The following is a 20,602-nucleotide window of genomic DNA, read 5'->3' as shown; positions in this document are numbered from 1 at the left end:
TTTTCGCTCGAAACAAAACGGCCAGAAAATCATGTGGGCCCCACAGCCTTACACTTGTATTGGTCAAAACAAACGATATATGGAAACGCGAGTGTTGTACTGACGGGTGCGATCATACCAGCACTAATGCAGTGGATCCCATCAGAACTCTGCGGCTAAGCGTGCTTGGGCGAGAGTAGTACTAGGATGGGTGACCTCCCGGGAAGTCCTCGTGTTGCACCTCTTTTTATTTTTATTTTTCAGCCAAAAACGAGTCTAAACTTGGAAACCTCATAACTTTTGAACCATGAGGAACTACATCGACCGTAGCACCATTTCGGAAAGCCCCAGAAACCACATTGGGTGGTGAATAGACGGTGCAATTTTTCGGGCTCAAATTCATCCGTTTTGACCCTCAAACGGGATGCAGAAAGTTACGGCACTTAAAAAAGACCGAAAGCGGATTCTCAGGTTGTTTTTGATGCTTTCTTAACGCCATTAACCTCGACGCACTTTTTCGCTCAAAACAATACGGCCAGAAAATCACGTTGGCCCCACGGCCTTACACCTGGATTGGCCGAAACAAAGGATATATGGAAACGCGAGTGTTGTACTGACGGGTGCTATCATACTAGCACTAATGCACCGGATACCATCAGAACTCTGCAGCTAAGCGTGGTTGGGCGAGAGTAGTACTAGGATGGGTGACCTCCCGGGAAGTCCTCATGTTGCACCCCTTTTTATTTTTTATTTTCAGCCTAAAACGAGTATAAATTTGGAAACCTCATAACTTTTAAACCGTGAGGAACTACGTCACCCATAGAACCATTTCGGAAAGCACCAGAAACCTTAATGGGCGGTGAATAGACGGCACAATTTTTCGGGCTCAAATTCAGCCGTTTTGACCCTCAAACGGGATGCAGAAAATTACAGCACGTAAAAAAGATCGTTCAGGACCGGGAACGACTTCTCTTTGGGAGGGGTCATCGAACCATAATGAGCAACCCACCATGCCTCGTTCTCAGCGGGATGTACCGAGTGAGGCACGAACTCCATCTTTGGAACAATGAGCTCTTCGTAAGCACTCGCGGACGAAGACCCTTTTTTCGCAATCTTTTTCTTGCTCGACATGGTTACACTTCTCTTGAGAAAATAGAGGAAAAAGATGGAGAGAAAGAAAGAAAGTTTTTCTTAAGAAAGATCTTAGAGAAAGACAAGAAAGTGAAAAAATTATGGAACAAGTTACCTCCTTTCTTATAGGCATGAGAATTTACTATTCAAGCTCGGACTTTCGGATAATGATTCCATCCAACACGCCTAACTTGCCAAACATGCCAAACTGCACGCTAGGACCCTACGATGCACGGTCCTAACGGGCTGGGGGGCTAACTGTTGGGGTCAAAAACGGTCACGACGGAATTGTCACCCGAAAATCCTCGGAGATCGAATTTCCAAAAGAGATAGTAAAAAGAAAGATATAGTTTTCGTAAAAAAATAACCAATACGGAGTTTTTACGAAGAAGTATCCTTGAAGATTCGAAGCAAATGAACCAAGCTCGGTCATTGCGTAACTACCGCACATACACGCTGTCCGGTCGCTACGTAGCAACCGAGCTCAAGCCAAAGCTCGGTCGCTACGTAGCAACCGAGCGCTTGTCCCGCTCGGTCGCTACGTAGCAACCGAGCGCTCGTCCCGCTCGGTCGCTACGTAAGCGACCGGGCTCGAGCCATAGTTCGGTCGCTACGTAGCGACCGAGCTCTTCCGAACATTGATACGACACCAGTCCATGCATTCTCATCAAACCTTCAAATGCTATCTCCCGAAGAACGTAGCAGGCTCAGTCAATGTTTTCCGCTATTCTAACTCATCGATCAAACTTCGCGGATTAGAAACCGCGGAAAGTTCGTTCTTTACCAAAAGAAATAGTAGTAAACGTGTCGAGTCAGAAGACGGCCCAAAGGGACCTAAAACACAACTCGAGGCCCATCCTACGATTTTTTAACCAAAAGCCCGTAAACCACAGCACGGTTTACGCTTGGTCCACAAGGAAGGATAAATGTCAAGTTTCCGCGGATAAATACGGAAGTTTTGAAGATAATTGTGAAGATCGGGAAAAATGGAATATCTCCATTTTTATGCTATGACGGCTTAAGGGCAGAAGAGTAAAAGCGTAAACCGACCTTGGAGCTAGTATATAAGAAGTCCTAGGCGAGGAGCATGGGGGGAGAACTTTTTCAGAGCAAACTTAGCACTTAGAGCAATTTAGGTAATTTTTTGTTTTTGTTATTTCGAGCTGCGACTCAATTAGGTTTAACCGTCTTAGGGTTGCTAGAACTAGGAATCTCGCCGACAGCTCTCGAGCCCAGGCTTATACCTTGTTGTAAACGCTCATACGCAAATTCGGAATAAGATCTTCTTTGCTCTCTTTTTCGATTTCTTATACTTTATCGTTGTTATTCTTGTGTTCTGATTGCTTGACGTGTGGTAATTAGCAGATATCCGGGTCCTCTGGGAAATTAGGGTTTTCCTAGTTTCCTTATTTAAACGGAAATCAACAGTGCGAATTTCGGTTCCCACAGCACTAATGCACTGGATCCCATCACATCTTCGCAGCGAAGCGTGCTTGGACGAGAGTAGTACTAGGATGGGTGACCTCCCGGGAAGTCCTCATGTTTCACCCATTTTATTTTTTATATTTATTTTTCAGCCTAAAACGAGTCTAAACTTGGAAACCTCATAACTTTTGAACCATGAGGAACTACGTCGCCGATAACACTATTTCGGAAAGACCCCGAAACCATAATGGGCGGTGAATGGACGTTGCAATTTTTCGGGCTCAAATTCAGCTGTTTTGACCCTCAAACGGGATGCAGAAAGTTACGGCACATAAAAAAGATCGAAAGCAGTTTCTCAGGGTGTTTTTGATGCTTTCTTAACGCCATTAACCTCGACGCACTTTTTCGCTCGAAACAAAACAGCCAGAAAATCATGTGGGCCCCACGGCCTTACACTTGTATTGGTCAAAACAAAGGATATATGGAAACGCGAGTGTTGTACTGACCGGTGCGATCATACCAGCACTAATGCACCGGATCCCATCAGAACTCCGCGGCTAAGCGTGCTTGGGCGAGAGTAGTACTAGGATGGGTGACCTCCCGGGAAGTCCTCGTGTTGCACCTCTTTTTATTTTTATTTTTCAGCCTAAAACGAGTCTAAACTTGGAAACCTCATAACTTTTGAACCGTGAGAAACTACGTCGCCCGTAGCACCATTTCGGAAAGCCCCAGAAACCATATTGGGCGGTGAATATGATATACCTTGGATTTGACCCGTTTTCATCCATGGTATATAAGTGTTTTACTATATATATATCTATGTTTTCTACTCTTCTAGGTATGTTTTCAGGTTCAGGTGCATTTCGGAGTAAAGCTATGACTTTGGAGCATTTTGGAGCTTAAAGGACATTTCACCCGAGCTGACCATATAGAGGTCAACGAGAGGAAGAACAATCGATCGATGCGCATCCAGTGCTGTCGATCAACACCAAGACATGCCTCGACAGATGAAGATTAATATAGATCGATGTACACAAGTACCATCGATCGATGTCGAGACATTGGACACGCGACATTTTGGATCCCGCAGACTTAAAACCCAAGGCCAAGCCAAATTACAAAAATGCCCTGACGTGTTTTTAACCTAGTAGATTATATACTGCCTAAGTGTTTTGACGGCAGGAGAGCTTTTTGGTTACAGTTTCACTTTGAGAGAGAAGAGAGAGTTTTGGAGAGAAGATCACTTGTGATTGGAACTCCTTGTTTCCATTTCTTTTCATCTATACTATGAATTTCCATTTTTTCATTGTTATGAATTGCTTTGCTATGTCTGAGTAGTTCATTTATTAGATCCTGGGTTCAGATAGGTTTGTGGGATTAGCCCCAAACTATAGATCTGCGTTGTTGTGATATTCATGATAGATTTGTATTCATTGCTTGTTTTAGCCTTGCTAACTAGAACTTGATCATAGGATTGCATACTCAAGCACCCTTGTTATCCCATCCTTGAGTAGTTCATTTATTAGATCCAGGGTTAAGATAGGTTTGTGGGATTAGCCCCAAACTATAGATCTGCCTTGTTGTGATATTCATGATAGATTTGTATTCATTGCTTGTTTTAGCCTTGCTAACTAGAACTTTATAATAGCACCCTTGTTATCCCATACTCAAGCACCCTTGTTATCCCATCCTGACATCTATCTATCATATTAGGACTGCTAGAGAGGGCTAACCGCCAATTTAGTATCTTAATAGGGCATATCATACTCGCGCATAGGCCTGGCTAGAACCCGTCGATCTATGTCATCAACTGACTATCGGTCGACGTAGGCAAAGGTGTATCGGTCGACATCCCAATAGGACCATCGATCGACATTCTTTCGTTGTCGACATACTAACCGTTGAGACACGAGATCTAGCCTGTTAACCAGTGAAACATGCGACAGCTGATCACTGAGTTAAGAGGTTGAGCTCTAACATATCATGCATGCAACAAATAGGCATCTATAGGTATTATAATATCCAGCACCTGAATAGTGGCCCTGCATCTAATATCATTTCCAACCAAGTTACATTTACTATTTACTTCGCTTGTTACTATTGCTATTTCATTTAATCATTTACAACTCTTAGAATTAATAAACACTAGATTTAATTGTTCCCTAGTTCCTTCTGGATTCGATCCCTAAGTACTACATCTGAACCTCTTTTGATGAGAGTAACACTTCTTAGGGTAATTTGAGTGGTATCAAAATAGACGGTGCAATTTTTCGGGCTCAAATTCAGCCATTTTGACCCTCAAACGGGATGCAGAAAATTACGGCACGTAAAAAAGATCGAAAGCAGTTTCTCAGGGTGTTTTTGATGCTTTCTTAACGCCATTAACCTAGACGTACTTTTTCGTTCAAAACAAAACGGCCAGAAAATCATGTGGGCCCCACAGCCTTACACTTGTATTGGCCGAGAAAAGGATATATAGAAACGAGAGTGTTGTACTGACGGGTGCAATCATACCAGCACTAATGCACTGGATCCCATCACATCTCCGCAGCTAAGCGTGCTTGGACGAGAGTAGTACCAGGATGAGTGACCTCCCAAGAAAGTCCTCATGTTGCACCCTTTTTATTTTTATTTTTTTCAGCCTAAAGCGAGTCTAAACATGGAAACCTCATAACTTTTGAACCGTGAGGAACTACGTCACCCATAACACTATTTAGGAAAGCCCCCGAAACCATAATGGGCGGTGAATAGACGGTGCAATTTTTTGGGCTCAAATTCAGCCGTTTTGACCCTCAAACAGGATGCAGAAAGTTACGTCACTTAAAAAAGATCGAAAACGGATTCTCAGGTTGTTTTTGATGCTTTCTTAACGCCATTAACCTCGACTCACTTCTTCGCTCAAAACAAAACGGGAAGAGAATCATGTGGGCCCCACGGCCTTACACTTGGATTGGTCGAAACAATGAATATACGGAAATGCGAGTTTTGTACAGATGGGTGCGATCATACCAGCACTAATGCACTGGATCCCATCAGAACTCTGCAGCTAAGCGTGGTTTGTGTGGGAACCGAAATTCGCACTTCCAATTTACGTTTAAATTAGGAAACTAAGAAAACCCTAATTTCCCAGAGGTCCCAGATCTCTGCGAGAGCCAACGACAAGTGACCAAATATATGCGGAAATCGTGAAAAGATAACAAACGAGTTTATAGAAAACAATAGATCTTATTTCGAGTATGCGTAAGAGCGTTGCAATCATTACAAGAGATCATAAAAGCTTTGCCCGCAAAGGCTGTCAGCAAGTTACCTAGTTCTGGCGGCCTAAAAGCTCAAACCTAGTTGAGTCGCAGCTCAATAACAAAAGACAAAAAAGATACAGAAAAGGTTTTTGATGATTTTGGACTGAACCTTGTTAAAGGCTGCCTACGTACCCCTTTCGAGGATCAAGCCGAACGTAGTTCAATTGATAGAGCTGGACAAGAGATCGAACTGCCTGGGCGAGTTCGTCTAGTAATTGAGTGCCAGTCATAGAAACCGAACTTGTCGAGAATAAAGCCTAAAGTTTCTAAGTGCAGAGAATTCCGAGTCTAAAAAGCTCTTTTTCCATGCCTCTCGCGTAGGACTCCTTATATACTAGTTTCAAGGTCGGTTTACGCTTTTACTCTTCTGCCCTTAAGCCGTCATAACATAAAATGGAGATATTCCATTTTTTCCGATCTTCGTTATTATCTTCAAAATTCTGTATTTATCCGCAGAAACTTGAGATTTATCTTCCCTTGCGAACCAAGCGTAAACCGTCCTACGGTTTACGGGCTTTTGGTTAAGAAATCGTAAGATGGGCCTCGAGTCGTGTCTTAGGCCCCTTTGAGCCGTATTCCGACTCGAAACGTTTATTGCGACTTCTTTCGATAAAGAATGGACTTTCCGCGGTTTTTACCGCAAAGTTTGATCGATGATTTAGAATGGCGGAAAACATGAACTGAGTTCGCTACGGTCTTCGGGATATAGCATCGAAGGATAGACGAGAATGCATGGACTGGTGTCGTATCGACGTTTCGGAAGAGCTCGGTCGCTACGTAGCGACCAAGCGGGACGGACGCTCAGTCGCTACGTAGCGACCGAACTTGGCTCGAGCTCGGTCGCTACGTAGCGACCGAGCGGAACGGACGCTCGGTCGCTACGTAGCGACCGAGCTTGGCTCGAGCTCGGTCGCTACGTAGCGACCGAGCTGTGTGCATGCTTGGTCGTCGTGTATCGATCGAGCTTGGCTTGTCCGCGGTCTGATTTCCATACTCGAGCTTGTCCGCGGCCGATTTGGATAGATGTCCGTTGCCTTCGGACAATCGGTATTTAGTGGTTCGATTGAGATTTGAACAAGATTTTACCGCAAGGCTCTTCGTAAAGATATCCTTACGAAGATTACTTTTCGTAAAACCGTTCATGCTTATTTTCACTAACTTTCAGACATTGATTCCGTCGTGACCGATTTTGACCCCAACAGTTAGCCCCCCAGCTCGTTAGAACCATGAGCTTCTAGCGTGAGGTTCTAGCGAGTGGCTTGGCAAGTTAGGCAACTAAGGTGAGTTAGGCGGAATTAATGGTTGAAAAGGTCAGTGAAAAGTGGTCTTCTCGCTCTTCTAAAAGTAGAACGCGATAAGATTGGGGCTGTGCCTTATGACGGCTGCCTACGTACCCTTGTTGAAGGGATCAAGCCTTTCGTAGTTCGTCTTGGAGTTAAGGTTCTTATGACTAATTTTCCAGCGAGACCTTTACGGTCTAGTTTTTATGTAGCGGTTATCAGGAGTGTTTCTGCCGATGCCATTTTGTATGGGTGTAGAAGGAAGAGTACGAGTTGTCATCTCGTAATCTAACTCTATGTGAACTGATATATCCGTAATCTGTTTCGATAGTTTTCCGCAGTGTGTAAACTTGCGGGATTTCTGAAGATTCTCGAATATTGGCAAAGAGACAAATTTTGGGATCTCGTATCAGGGTGTTTGATACTATGCCTAGAGATGTTAGAGACCAGTGCGCTGGGTTTAGGGCAAGACCTAGGTTTACTCCTGGTTTTAGTGGGTGCGATGACTAATTCGACTTACGTATCCCGTTTCAGTTTCATCCTGATTCCATACCGATTTAAAGTCCGCGATAGGTTCTCGGCTTATACGACTTGTATGGTTGGAATCGAGCATCTCTCCGGAGATCGGAAGTGCTGGACCAAAATTTCGGATTTCTTTTATAGCGGTATTATCCTTGTGTCGGATATACGAGAGTCATCTCTACGAGATTGCCAAGTCTGTTTAGGACGTTGAGAGTTTGTTGTGATCAGCAACAAACTTAATGGTAAAAAATACCGTTTCGAGTCTTCGCGAAGGATATGTTTTGAGAAGATGTTAGTGCGTATGACTGTCTGGTCTTCCAAGAAAATGTTTTTATCGAGGAAGGAAATTTCGTCGAAGAACGAATCTTCAGGCGTCTGCGACGTCTCGCGATGCTGAAGATTTGTTATTCTTTCGTATGCCGCGTTTCGTGCTTGAAATGTTTGCGGGCTTGAAGATGTTTCACGATGTTGCAAGGGTTTAGTTGTTGGGGTCAAAAACGGTTACGTCGGAATTACCACCCGAAAATCCTCGGAGATCGTATTTCCAAAAGAGATAGTAAAAGGAAAGATGTAATTTTCGTAAAAAATAACCAATACGAAGTTTTTACGAAGAAGTATCCTTTGAGATTCAAACCGAACAAACCAAGCTCGGTCACCGCGCATACACGCCGTCCGGTCGCTATGCAGCCACCAAACCCGAGCCGAAGCTCGGTCGCTACATAGCGACCGAGCGCTCGTCCCGCTCGGTCGCTACGTAGCGACCGAGCTCGAGCCAAAGCTCGGTCGCTACGTAGCGACCGAGCGATCGTTTCGCTTGGTCGCTACGTAGCGACCGAGCTCGACCAAGCTCGGTCGCTACGTAGCGACCGAGCGATCGTCCCGCTCGGTCGCTACGTAGCGACCGAGCGCTCGTCCCGCTCGGTAACTACGTAGCGACCGAGCTCGAGCCAAAGCTCGGTCGCTAGGTAGCGACCGAGCGATCGGCAAAGCTCGGGCGCTCGTCCCGCTCGGTCGCTACGAAGCGACCGGGCTCGAGCCAAAGTTCGGTCGCTGTGTAGCGATTGAACCTTTCCGAACATCGATACGACACCAATCCTTGCATTCCCGTCAAACCTTCGAATGCTATCTCCCGAAGACCGTAGCAAGCTCAGTCCATGTTTCCCGCTATTCTAATTCATCGATCAAACTTTGCGGATTAGAAACCGCGGAAAATTCGTAGTAAACGTGTCGAGTCGGAAGACGGCCCAAAGGGACCTAAAACACGACTCGAGGCCCATCATACGATTTCCTAACCAAAAGCCCGTAAACCACAGCATGGTTTACGCTTGGCCCACAAGAAAGGATAAATGTCAAGTTTCCGCGGATAAATACGGAAGTTTTGAAGATAATTGTGAAGATCGGGAAAAATGGAATATCTCCATTTTTATGCTATGACGGCTTAAGGGCAGAAGAGTAAAAGCGTAAACCGACCTTGGAGCTAGTATATAAGGAGTCCTAGGCGAGGAGCATAGGGGAGAACTTTTTCAGAGCAAACTTTGCACTTAGAGCAATTTAGGCAATTTTCCGTTTTTGTTATTTCGAGCTGCGACTCAATTAGGTTTAGCCGTCTTAGGGTTACTAGAACTAGAAATCTCGCCGACAGCTCTCGAGCCCAGGCTTATACCTTGTTGTAAACGCTCATACGCAAATTCGGAATAAGATCTTCTTTGCTCTCTTTTTCGACTTCTTATACTTTATCGTTGTTATTCTCGTGTTCTGATTGCTTGACGTGTGGTAATTAGCAGATATTCGGGTCCTCTGGGAAATTAGAGTGCAAATTTCGGTTCCCACAGTTTGGCGCTAGAAGGAGGGGGGTACGGATCAATCTAACCCGCAAAAGCCACATAACTCTCGATCAGACATGTCAACTAACGACGCGGATAACGTGCAAACTCCTCTTAACGGAGGCAGCGGCACCGATCTCCACACTCCAGTAGCGGACGTATCCGCGGCCAACACACAAGCCAACGCCGCGACGCTCGAGGAGTTTAAAAAAAATGTTCGCCACCTATGAGAAAAGGTCGGAAGAACAGGATAAGCTCGTGAATACCTTGACCAAACAGGTTGAAACCTTAACGACAAGGACCCAAGCAATTCGTCCCCGCGGAACCACCAAAATCCGCGGGAAGAGGCTCGACTTCGCCACCCCACTCGATAGAACAGGAGTCGCGCGGGAACCGGAACCCTAGCGATAAATCTCCCATCGAAAAGGGGAACTCTGAAAGTCTTCCGCCCCCTGCAAAGGACTCGGAGGATAACGAAGCCGAACACATTGACCTGGATCCTAGCGATGTCTCCAACGACACCGACGAGGATGTCGACAGACATCCAAGAAGGACCAGGAGCCGATCTGCTCGGGAAGGCTCCCCGTTTGAAAAACAAATGACGGAAGAAGAAGAAATCGCCTTTTGGAACGAGCAGGAGGAGCTGGCTGAAAGGCAAACCGAGCTCACTTGCAGTAAACGCCGACAGGCTCGGAAATCTACTGACGAGACATCGGATATCCGCGATCTTCGCGACTACATCACCAAGACTGCGGCAGAAGTGAGAGCCGTAAAGTCTCAAATCCATCATGCTACTAGTGCTGCCCCCGAGATCGATCGACTGCTGGAAGGAGCTCGAAAGACCCCCTTTACCAGTCGTATTTCGGATATGAGGGTGTCCGATCCGGGAAAAATCAAAGTACCGAAGTACGATGGTACGGCCGACCCAAAAGCGCACCTTCAGGCTTTCCACATCGCGATAGGAAGAGCAATACTGAAGGACGGCGAAAAGGATGCCGGCTATTGCCGCCTGTTCGTCGAAAATCTTGAAGGAGCAGTGCTCGAATGGTTCGCACGCCTTCGTCGCAACACCATCGGGAGTTTCCGATAGCTCGCATCGGAATTTCTCAAACAGTACTCTGTATTCATAGACAGAGAAACTTCCGATGTTGACCTCTGGAGTCTCTCCCAGAGGGAAGACGAACCCCTCCGCGAGTTTATCAGTCGGTTCAAGCTGATAATGTCCAGGGTCAGCGGGATAAGCGACAAAGTGGCCATCGACGCGCTGAGAAAGACGCTCTGGTACAAGTCGAAATTCAGAAAGTGGATAACTCTCGACAAACCGCGAACGATCCAGGACGCCCTCCACAAAGCGATGGACTACATCATAGTCGAGGAAGAAACTAAAGTCTTATCGCAAGACCATCCTCGAAAGACGTGGATCCAAAAGGAAAAAAGAACAACTCTCGTAACGACAAGTACGTCCATCACGAGGGGGAAGATCTCCTAGGGGCGCATAACTATGCGATCAATTCGGATCAAGGCCGGACCACGGGCAACACATGGACTCGCAATCAAGGGTATGACGAAAACACCTTCTGCGAGTTCCACCAATCCCGAGGACACTCCACGACCAACTGCAAAGTCTTGGGAGCAAGACTGGCCGCGAAGCTACTCGCCGGAGAGCTCTCGGAAGTAACTAGCGTCAAGGATCTCATCCTCGATTCTGATCGCCCTCCAAAGACGGACAGAAATCCGCCCGCTGAAAAATTCCATCAACGAAACCAACCTGGGGATAAACGCGGTAGGAGACCGGACGACAAGGGGAACGATAACAATCGTCGCAGAGTCAATATGATCATCGGAGGATCACAATACTGCGGCGATACCGTGTCGGCCATCAAGGCTTACCAACGGAAGGCAGAGTCAAGTGCAAATTGGCCTACATGGTCTCCTCCTCGAGATGGCCAAAGTTGCTCGATCACCTTCACAGAGGAAGAAGCCGGCGGTATCGACCAACCTCACTGCGACCCGCTCGTCATAGATCTCGTCATACGAGATTTAGAAGTCGGAAGGGTACTCGTCGACACGGGAAGCACGGTCAACGTAATCTTCCGCGACCCTCTCAAGCAGATGAGCATCGAACTCGGAGAAGTAATTCCGACGCCAAGCGGAGTCGCGGCCATCTGGGGATGCCAAAAACAGTCGCGACTATGCTTCCTCGCGGAGCACAAGTTAAGGCAAATCACGGCTTCTGCAACTGCAAACGGCAAACGCGCGAAGATAGATCAATCTTCAGCCAAAAGCACCCCGGGAAAAGACGAATTAAAATCGTCTACCGACGCAAACGCATCGGAGGTCGAAGCTCGACACAAGTCCGAAGCCCACGCGACAACTCAACCGGAACATCCGGAAAATAGCGTTGACCCAGCCACGATCGACACGGTCAAGGCGGACAACGCGACATCTACCGCCGAGTAAGAACACTCGCGGCATGAAACAGAACTACGAGATGGCTTGATCCTCGAAAGGGGTACGTAGGCAGCTCGTCAAAAAGACGAGTTCAGCTATCCCTCTCTCTAAAAAGGGGGGGGGGGAGTGGGTGCGTATACTCGTATACTCCCACTTAGAAAAATCTTCATTATTGTAATCGAGTTTTTAGAAACTTCAAAAACTTTTACTACAATATACGTTGTCCTTTTTATCGAAAACGCTTACGCTTCAGTAAAACACAAAAGAAACTTTCAGTACACGCCTGAAAACATTAAAGACTCTTGTCTGCGGCCTCATCAGGCCCAAAAATCGTAAAAATTATCATCTTTCAAACACACAAAAATACACGTATAATCCTCGAAATAACTGCGAGACGTCGCAAAAGTTAAAATTCGAGGACAATACTAACAAATTGTCCGAACGCGACCACCAAAAACCTTACACCCCGTTCGTCGATTGGCCCCGACGAACACGCTAGCCATCTTAAACAATTGCAATTCGATCATTCTTTTGATCTTCAAAATATCCAGCACAAGGACAAAAGCGCGCTACAACAAAAATCCGAAATTTTGATTTAGCACTTCCAGTTGACTCTGAGAAGATGCTCGATTCGTACCATACAAGTCATATAAGCCGAGAACCTATCGCGGACTTTAAATCGGTACAAGTCAAGAAGAAATCGCAACAGAAAAAACGATAGTCGGCTAGTCACCGCACAAACCTTAACCGAAAGTAAACCTAGGTCTTGCCCTAAACCCAACGCTCTGGCCTCAAACATCTCAAGGCATGATATCTAAAAGATAGGAGATCCTAAACCATGTCTCTCCGTTCGTACCTCAATGTTCTCGAAAATCGTAAAGATAGGTAATTTTTACGAGAATCACGAACGAACTAACAGGTCGAACGTCTAATCAGAACTAAATACGAGACGACAACTCGTATTTACTTCGACCCTATTCAAGAAAACTCGAAACGAAACATTCGTCATATAAATAACCGCGTAAGGCGGCAAGGGATTCAAAGCCACCAACGGCCAGTCCCGGTAAATACAAATACGGCCATCTAGGCCTAAGCAAAATCCAAGTTCAAAAGGCCACACTCGGCCGAAAACAGATAAAACGATAACTACTCCACCGCTCATAATCCAAAGTCAAAGTCCCCGGACAACGAAGCACCGAACGCATCCACGGGACGATCCACTTCCTCGCCACCATCAGGAAACCCGGTCGAAACCTCCTCGGTATCAGGGGAAACCGGGATGGAATCCCAGAACCCTTTAATCCGCTCGTCGATCCGAGGGATAAGCGCCTCAGCGTGGGCACGTTCATTCATCCCACTCTTCATCAAGCTCATTTCTTCCTCGAACACGTAGTCATCGGCTCGCGTCCTCCAAAGACTTCCGACCGAACCGCGGCACTCACGGAAATCACCCACCGAAGTAAAGGCGTTCTTGAGGTTCCCATACTCAACCTGGAATTGAGAGGCACGAGTCTTCATCACCTCAACGATTTCTCTTTTGCCTTTCTTTTCCGCCTTACGGACAGCCTGCGCATGATCACGAGTAAGTTGTGCTTCTCGCTCCAAGATCTCGCCTTGCACGCGAGCGAGATCTCGTTCCGCTTTCTCCGCTTTGAAACGATAGATCATAGCCTCCCTATGACTCGCTTCAATGGCCGAGCCAAGCAAGTTAAGGCCCTGCGAAATCAATTAACGCATTGTAAGCAGAAAAGGAAAAACCTAGGCAATCACGAATATTTTTGAAAAAATCATACCCCGTTGATGATTCGGGACCCTTCCGCGACGATTTTCGGCCTCGCCGACTCTTTCGCAGGTGGAGGAGCATCAAAAACCGGTGGTAGACCGGCAAAGAAATCATCGAAGTCCGGGATAGGGGCCTCGCTCGAGCCACTCCCATCGCCATAAGCTAGGTTCGGATCCCATCCTGGAAGCATAGAGTCATCCATCGAAAATTCTATATCGCCAAGGTCGATATCTTTTCCCTTCCAAAGAGCTCGACTCCGGCACGGCTGGTGGCGCTACAGCGGAACTCTGGTCATCAGGTTCAGAGTCACTTCCCGTGTCCGCAACCAAGGCAGGACCAGGGTGCACGAACCTCAGTGCCCTCCGAACCCTCTTCGGCGTAAAGGAAGTCCAAAAGAAGGGACCATTCCTGAGAAGATCCCTCACCTCAATAGTGTCCTCAGGGAAGGGAGCAAGAGGATTGATGAAAGGACGATCGTTCGGTAACCTCCGGAACAGTGGAATGCAACTCTCTTCGACAGACGCAGCGTCTAAACGGACAAAGAAGAAAAACTTCTTCCACGAGTTGAAGTTCGAAATGAACTTCTTAACCACTGACATAAATTTCCGAGGGACCAACCTATGCTTATCCGTATCCGTGACAAGTTGAAGCCTCCAAAGCGCTTCATAATGATCGACGGAAAGGGAAAGGCCATGCTCGTAGCTTAGGATCAGGATCCCAATAAGATGCTGAATGGCAAGGGGAGTCAACTGACTTATCGCAACTTCGAAACGATCCAACACTCGGACGAGAATTTCGGGTATTGGGAACCATAGGCGACAACGCACTACGAACGCCTCAGAGCAAGTAAAGTAACCCTCAGGGGGGCTGTTAGCACATTCCCCGCGGCGGGGAACCCGGAACTCCACAGCATCCGAGATATGGTAGAACGATCGCATGATCGCGAGAAACTCGTCGGTACTCCTGCTTGCATCCCCTTTCTCGACTCCACGATGGATCAGGACCGGGAACGACTTCTCCTTGGGAGGGGTCAACGAGCCATAATGAGCAACCCACCATGCCTCGTTCTCGGCAGGATGTACCGAGTGAGGCACGAACTCCATCTTCGGAACGATGAGCCCTTCATAAGCACTCGCGGACGAAGACCCTTTTTTCGCAATCTTTTTCTTGCTCGACATCTTTACACTTCTCTTGAGAAAATAGAGGAAAAGGGTGGAGAGAAAGATAGAAAGTTTTTCTTAGGAAAGATCTTAGAGAAAGACAAGAAAGTGAAAAAATTATGAAACAAGTTACCTCCCTTCTTATAGGCATGAGGATTTACTATTCAAGCTCGGACTTTCGGATATTAATTCCATCCATCACGCCTAACTTGCCAAACATGCCTAACCGCACGCTAGGATCCTACGATGCATGATCCTAACGGGCTGGGGGGCTAACTGTTGGGGTCAAAAACAGTTACGACGGAATTACCACCCGAAAATCCTCGGAGATCGTATTTCCAAAAGAGATAGTAAAAGGAAAGATGTAATTTTCGTAGAAAATAACCAATATGAAGTTTTTACGAAGAAGTATCCTTTGAGATTCAAACCGAACAAACCAAGCTCGGTCACCGCGCATACACGCCGTCCGGTCGCTATGCAGCAACCAAACCCGAGCCAAGCTCGGTCGCTACGTAGCGACCGAGCGATCGTCCCGCTCAGTCGCTACGAAGCGACCGGGCTCGAGCCAAAATTTGGTCGCTGTGTAGCGATTGAACCTTTCCGAACATCGATACGACACCAATCCTTGCATTCTCGTCAAACCTTCGAATGCTATCTCCCGAAGACCGTAGCAAGCTCAGTCCATGTTTCCCGCTATTCTAATTCATCGATCAAACTTCGCGGATTAGAAACCGCGGAAAATTTGTAGTAAACGTGTCTAGTCGGAAGACGGCCCAAAGGGACTTAAAACACGACTCGAGGCCCATCCTACGATTTCCTAACCAAAATCCCGTAATCCACAGCATGGTTTACGCTTGGCCCACAAGGAAGGATAAATGTCAAGTTTCCGCGGATAAATACGGAAGTTTTGAAGATAATTGTGAAGATCGGGAAAAATGGAATATCTCCATTTTTATGCTATGACGGCTTAAGGGCAGAAGAGTAAAAGCGTAAACCGACCTTGGAGCTAGTATATAAGGAGTCCTAGGCGAGGAGCATAGGGGAGAACTTTTTCAGAGCAAACTTTGCACTTAGAGCAATTTAGGCAATTTTCCGTTTTTGTTATTTCGAGCTGCGACTCAATTAGGTTTAGCCGTCTTAGGGTCACTAGAACTAGGAATCTTGCCGACAGCTCTCGAGCCCAGGCTTATACCTTGTTGTAAACGCTCATACGCAAATTCGGAATAAGATCTTCTTTGCTCTCTTTTTCGACTTCTTATACTTTATCGTTGTTATTCTCGTGTTCTGATTGCTTGACGTGTGGTAATTAGCAGATATCCGTGTCCTCTGGGAAATTAGGGTTTTCCTAGTTTCCTTATTTAAACGGAAATCGACAGTGCGAATTTTGGTTCCTACATTAGTCTTAGCCCTGCGTTTGAGAAACGTTCTTGTTTGACTACGGATGTTCGCAGCAAAAATTATTGTTCCTGGTTGGATGCTAATAATTTGATTTTCGATCGAGGAATTAGGACTGAGGTATCTCGTAAATTTGTCTATGGGAAGAAGTGATTTCCTTCATAGTGCTTTGTGAAGTGTTGGCCTTCCGAGATCTATTTCGTGCATTTTTGAGGATGTTTTGTATAGCTCAAGAAGCTTTGTTACGAATTTTTTTTTTTTCTTACATGCCGTGTATTATAAGTAAAACGTTGCGGCTTAAAATGAATTGTGGAGCGTATTGAACTTGGTCAATTTTCAAAAAGTTTAGATTTTCCGTTAACCGTTTATTGTTAGGACATAGTTTCGTTACGAAGAATTTATCATATGCTTTCCGACGGTGGGCTATACGATAATTTAGCATATCATATAACCGGTTTTACGAAGGTTGTAAATCAGTGATATGTATACATATGTCAAAGTAGCGTTGTTTCTGCGGGTTTTACGAGAAACGTTTCTGCTGCGATTTTGATCTTAGGCGAAAGTTGCTTGGAGTTACTCATGGAGTGTTACCGAAGTATATTTCAATATGATCTAGTCGCAAAACATTTTTCATATGTTTTTTGAGAGGATTCTCATGACGCATTCGTTTCTTGAACGAACTGGTCAACCAGAGCTGGATCTAGCTAACCATCGGGAGGAAAGTGCTCCTTTAATGTGCACGATGCAACATCTATTCTCGAGTTTTCTTCGTCGCAAATGTTTTCGATGCTTTTCCGTGACTTACTTGGTGCAACGGAAACTGAAAGAACTGCTTTGGTGATTGAAGATTTCTCGTAGAAATTTTTAAAGCGAAACTGGCTTTCTGAAGCCGGAAAAGGCTTCAATACTTTGGCTAATCGTCGAGTTTCAGTTTGATATTGGTACAAGTTTTCTGTACGCATGATTGCGACAAGAAATGATGTATAGTTTTTGAGATTATGTTCATGATCGTCTGGATATGTTGCTAGCGTTTAGACGAATATTAAGATTGTCGTTTGCCTATTCTTGATGATTTGCAGAAGTTTTTGAAGTTTGGGAGTATACGAGTATAGTATACGTACCTACTCCCCCCTTTTTTTTTACGAAAGAAAATGGTTGAACCGATACTTTGAAGGGTTGTGTACGTTTCTTTTCTGATGTTTGGAATGATCGATAATTCGGGACGATTTATAGACGACGCTCTGACTGTGATTTGGTTGTTTCCACGTTGACGACTTGGGATATGTCGGTTCCGAGAAAATTGCTAGAAACGAATCGGTTTTAAGACGACATTCATGTCTCTAACTTTTTCTCTCTTTAGGAAGCGAGCTTGATATGCGTGGCGATCGTTTCCCGACTCTCGGAGAGTTTAGATCGGTTTGCAAGATCTGGATGAACAATTATGGAACAATATATCGAGACAGGAAAAATCGCTTAAAACTTAGTTCGCTAGACTATCCGCCTAGGTTTTACGTTCCGTAAAGTCCTATGGCAGCCTCAAAGTAATTTTCTACGAAAATTCCAAGTCTGATTTCAAAAATTTCAAGTCGGAAATACCTTAGTTCTCTCGAAGATGCAATTTTGTCTCTTCTCAGTTTTGCTTGCTCATTTCCCTTTCCTCTTCTCGTGTATGTTCGCCATTTCCGATATTGGTGTTTATCCTTTGAAACTTAACATTTTATCTTTCGAACTTGACTCTTATCTTCTCCTTAGATAAGAAGTCGATTTTTGTAAAAAGGTTCAACGTAATCGTATAATTAAGGCGGCTAAGATGTACAGTTAACCGTTGCCGTTTTATACGGTTAATCTGAATCCATGCGAGAAAACAAGTCTTTGCTTTTTTTTTTATTGTAAAGTTTCAATGGTAACTCCGATAGAAACCAGAGAAGTTTCGATCGAGACTTGAAGGAGAATACAAGGCTGGAGGTAAGGGCGAGTAGGAGCAAGCGAAGGAGTTTAGACGAGTCTTATTTGTTTTTGTCGTAAAATCTCGACGGAAACTCCGATTGAGACGAAACGAAAAGCGTTTCGATCGGGATTCAAAAGAGAACACAAAGGAGGAGCTTGTTGAAGCCTGAAAGGTCGCAATTTAGCGAGCTGGGGGGTCTGACAGGTCGCTACGTAGCGAGTCCAAGCAAGCCAGGAAGAGTCCTACTTGTTTTCGTTGTAAAATCTCAACGGAAACTCCGATGGAGACGAAACGAAAAGCGTTTCAATGAGAATTCAAAAGAGAACCCAAAGGAGGACCTTTCTGAGGCCTTACAGGTCGATACGTAGCGACTGACAGTCTGACAGGTCGCTACGTAGCGAGTGGAAGCAAGCCAAGAAGAGTCCTACTTGTTTTCGTCGTAAAATCTCAACGGAAACTCCGATTGAGACGAAACGAAAAGCGTTTCGATGAGGATTCAAAAGAGAACCCAAAGGGGGACCTTTCTGAGGCCTTACAGGTCGCTACATAGCGACTGACGGTCTGATAGGTCGCTACGTAGCGAGTGGAAGCAAGCCAAGAAGAGTCCTACTTGTTTTCGTCGTAAAATCTCAACGGAAACTCCGATTGAGACGAAACGAAAAGCGTTTCGATGAGGATTCAAAAGAGAACCCAAAGGAGGACCTTTCTGAGGCCTTACAGGTCGCTACGTAGCGACTGACGGTCTGACAGGTCGCTACGTAGCGAGTGGAAGCAAGTCAAGAAGAGTCCTACTTGTTTTCGTCGTAGAATCTCAACGGAAACACCGATTGAGACGAAACGAAAAGCATTTCGATGGGGATTCAAAAGAGAAACCAAAGGAGAACCTTTCTGAGGCCTTACAGGTTGCTACGTAGCGAGTGGAAGCAAGCCAAGAAGAGTCCTACTTGTTTTCGTCGTAAAATCTCAACGGAAACTCTGATTGAGACGAAACTGATATCACTCAAATTACCCTAAAGAGTGTTACTCTCATCAAAAGAGGTCAAGTTATAGTACTTATGGATCGAATCCACAAGGAGCTAGGGAACCGATTAAATCTAATAGTTATATGATTAAGCTAGGCTAATAGGTTTTAAAGCAGTAAAATAAATATAGTAAACTAGAAAGCAGTAAACAAGATGAACAAGATAATTGTTCAGCTTGGCAAGGGTTGTTTGATGGAAAGATGGTTGCTAGATCTAGGGTTTCTATTCAGGTGTTGGAGATTATAATATCTATAGATACCTATTTGTTGCACGCATGATATGTTAGAGCTCATTCGCTTAACTCAGTGATCAGCTGTCGCATGTACCACTGGTTAACAAGCTAGATCTCGTGTCCCAACGGTTAGTATGCCGACAACGAGAGAGTGTCGATCGATGGTCTATTAAGACGTCGACCGATACACCTTTGCCAACGTCGATCGATAGTCAATTGAGGACATCAATCGACGGGTTCTAGCCAGGCCTATGCGCGAGTATGAAATGCCCTATTAAGATACTAAATTGGCGGTTAGCCCTCTCTAGCAGTCCTAATATGATAAATAGATGTCAGGATGGGATAACAAGGATGCTTGTGTATGCAATCCTATGATCAATATTCTAGTTAATTACTCTAGAACAAGCAATAAGTGTAGATCTATCATGAATATCACAACAAGGGAGATCTATAGTTTGGGGCTAATCCCACAAACCTATATGAACCCTGGATCTAACAGGTGGATCTACTCAGACATGAAAACAGAAATCATAGATGAATAGATAGAAAAACTGAAATGAAATAGATCAATAAAACCAATGGAGTTCCAGGAGGACTCTGATAGGAGTTCCTCCCTTCTCTCCTAAGAGAACTATGAATCAAAGAAAGTCTGTCAAAAGCGTAGCCGTCAACAATGGCCTAGAAATAACATAAATAGGGTTTCTGGTCGTCCAAGGGCATTTTGGTAATTTGTGGCTTCTAGGGCTTCACACAGTCATAAAATATACAAGGCCCACGATCTGGGATCTCCATCGATCGACGTGCAGCGTGCTGCATCGATCGACGCGGCTTTCTCTTCTCGACAGCTTCCTCTCGCAAGGCAGACTGACCACTCTTCAGTAAAACAGGCATAACTTCCGCTAAAGGATTCTGATTGACCTGACACTGGTGGCATTGGAAATCTAACTCAAAGCTCTAGCTTGTGTCAAAATATGGGCTCAATCTAACGGTCGTAAGGTCTCCATCCATAGCTAAACATCTGACGCATCTGTGCAACTCTGCACCTCCAAAGCCTCCAAAAGACTCCAAAATCACCATATTTCTCCTAAACGTCCCTGAACCTGTAAATACTCTAAATAGACTCCAAAACATAATAATTGTATCTTAAAACAC

The 20,602-nt window shown here is 45.3% G+C and overlaps 2 non-coding genes and 2 pseudogenes across 2 annotated transcripts; all 4 read left to right on the top strand.

The window, feature by feature from the left end:
• Positions 1-104: 104 nt before the first annotated feature.
• On the top strand, positions 105-223 carry LOC125607492. The gene has a single exon (XR_007338651.1). It is a non-coding gene; the product is annotated as a 5S ribosomal RNA (ribosomal RNA).
• A 374-nt stretch (positions 224-597) lies between these two features.
• Positions 598-716, top strand: LOC125607615 (annotated as a pseudogene).
• A 2,325-nt stretch (positions 717-3,041) lies between these two features.
• LOC125607368 lies at positions 3,042-3,160 on the top strand. The gene has a single exon (XR_007338528.1). It is a non-coding gene; the product is annotated as a 5S ribosomal RNA (ribosomal RNA).
• Positions 3,161-5,035: 1,875 nt separating this feature from the next.
• On the top strand, positions 5,036-5,155 carry LOC125607640 (annotated as a pseudogene).
• Positions 5,156-20,602: the final 15,447 nt, after the last annotated feature.

The sequence above is a fragment of the Brassica napus genome, chromosome A3 (assembly GCF_020379485.1).
Source record: "Brassica napus cultivar Da-Ae chromosome A3, Da-Ae, whole genome shotgun sequence".
Taxonomy (NCBI): Eukaryota; Viridiplantae; Streptophyta; class Magnoliopsida; order Brassicales; family Brassicaceae; genus Brassica; species Brassica napus.
The sequence above is the reverse complement of the archived record's forward strand: the minus strand, read 5'-3'. Positions and strand labels throughout refer to the sequence as shown.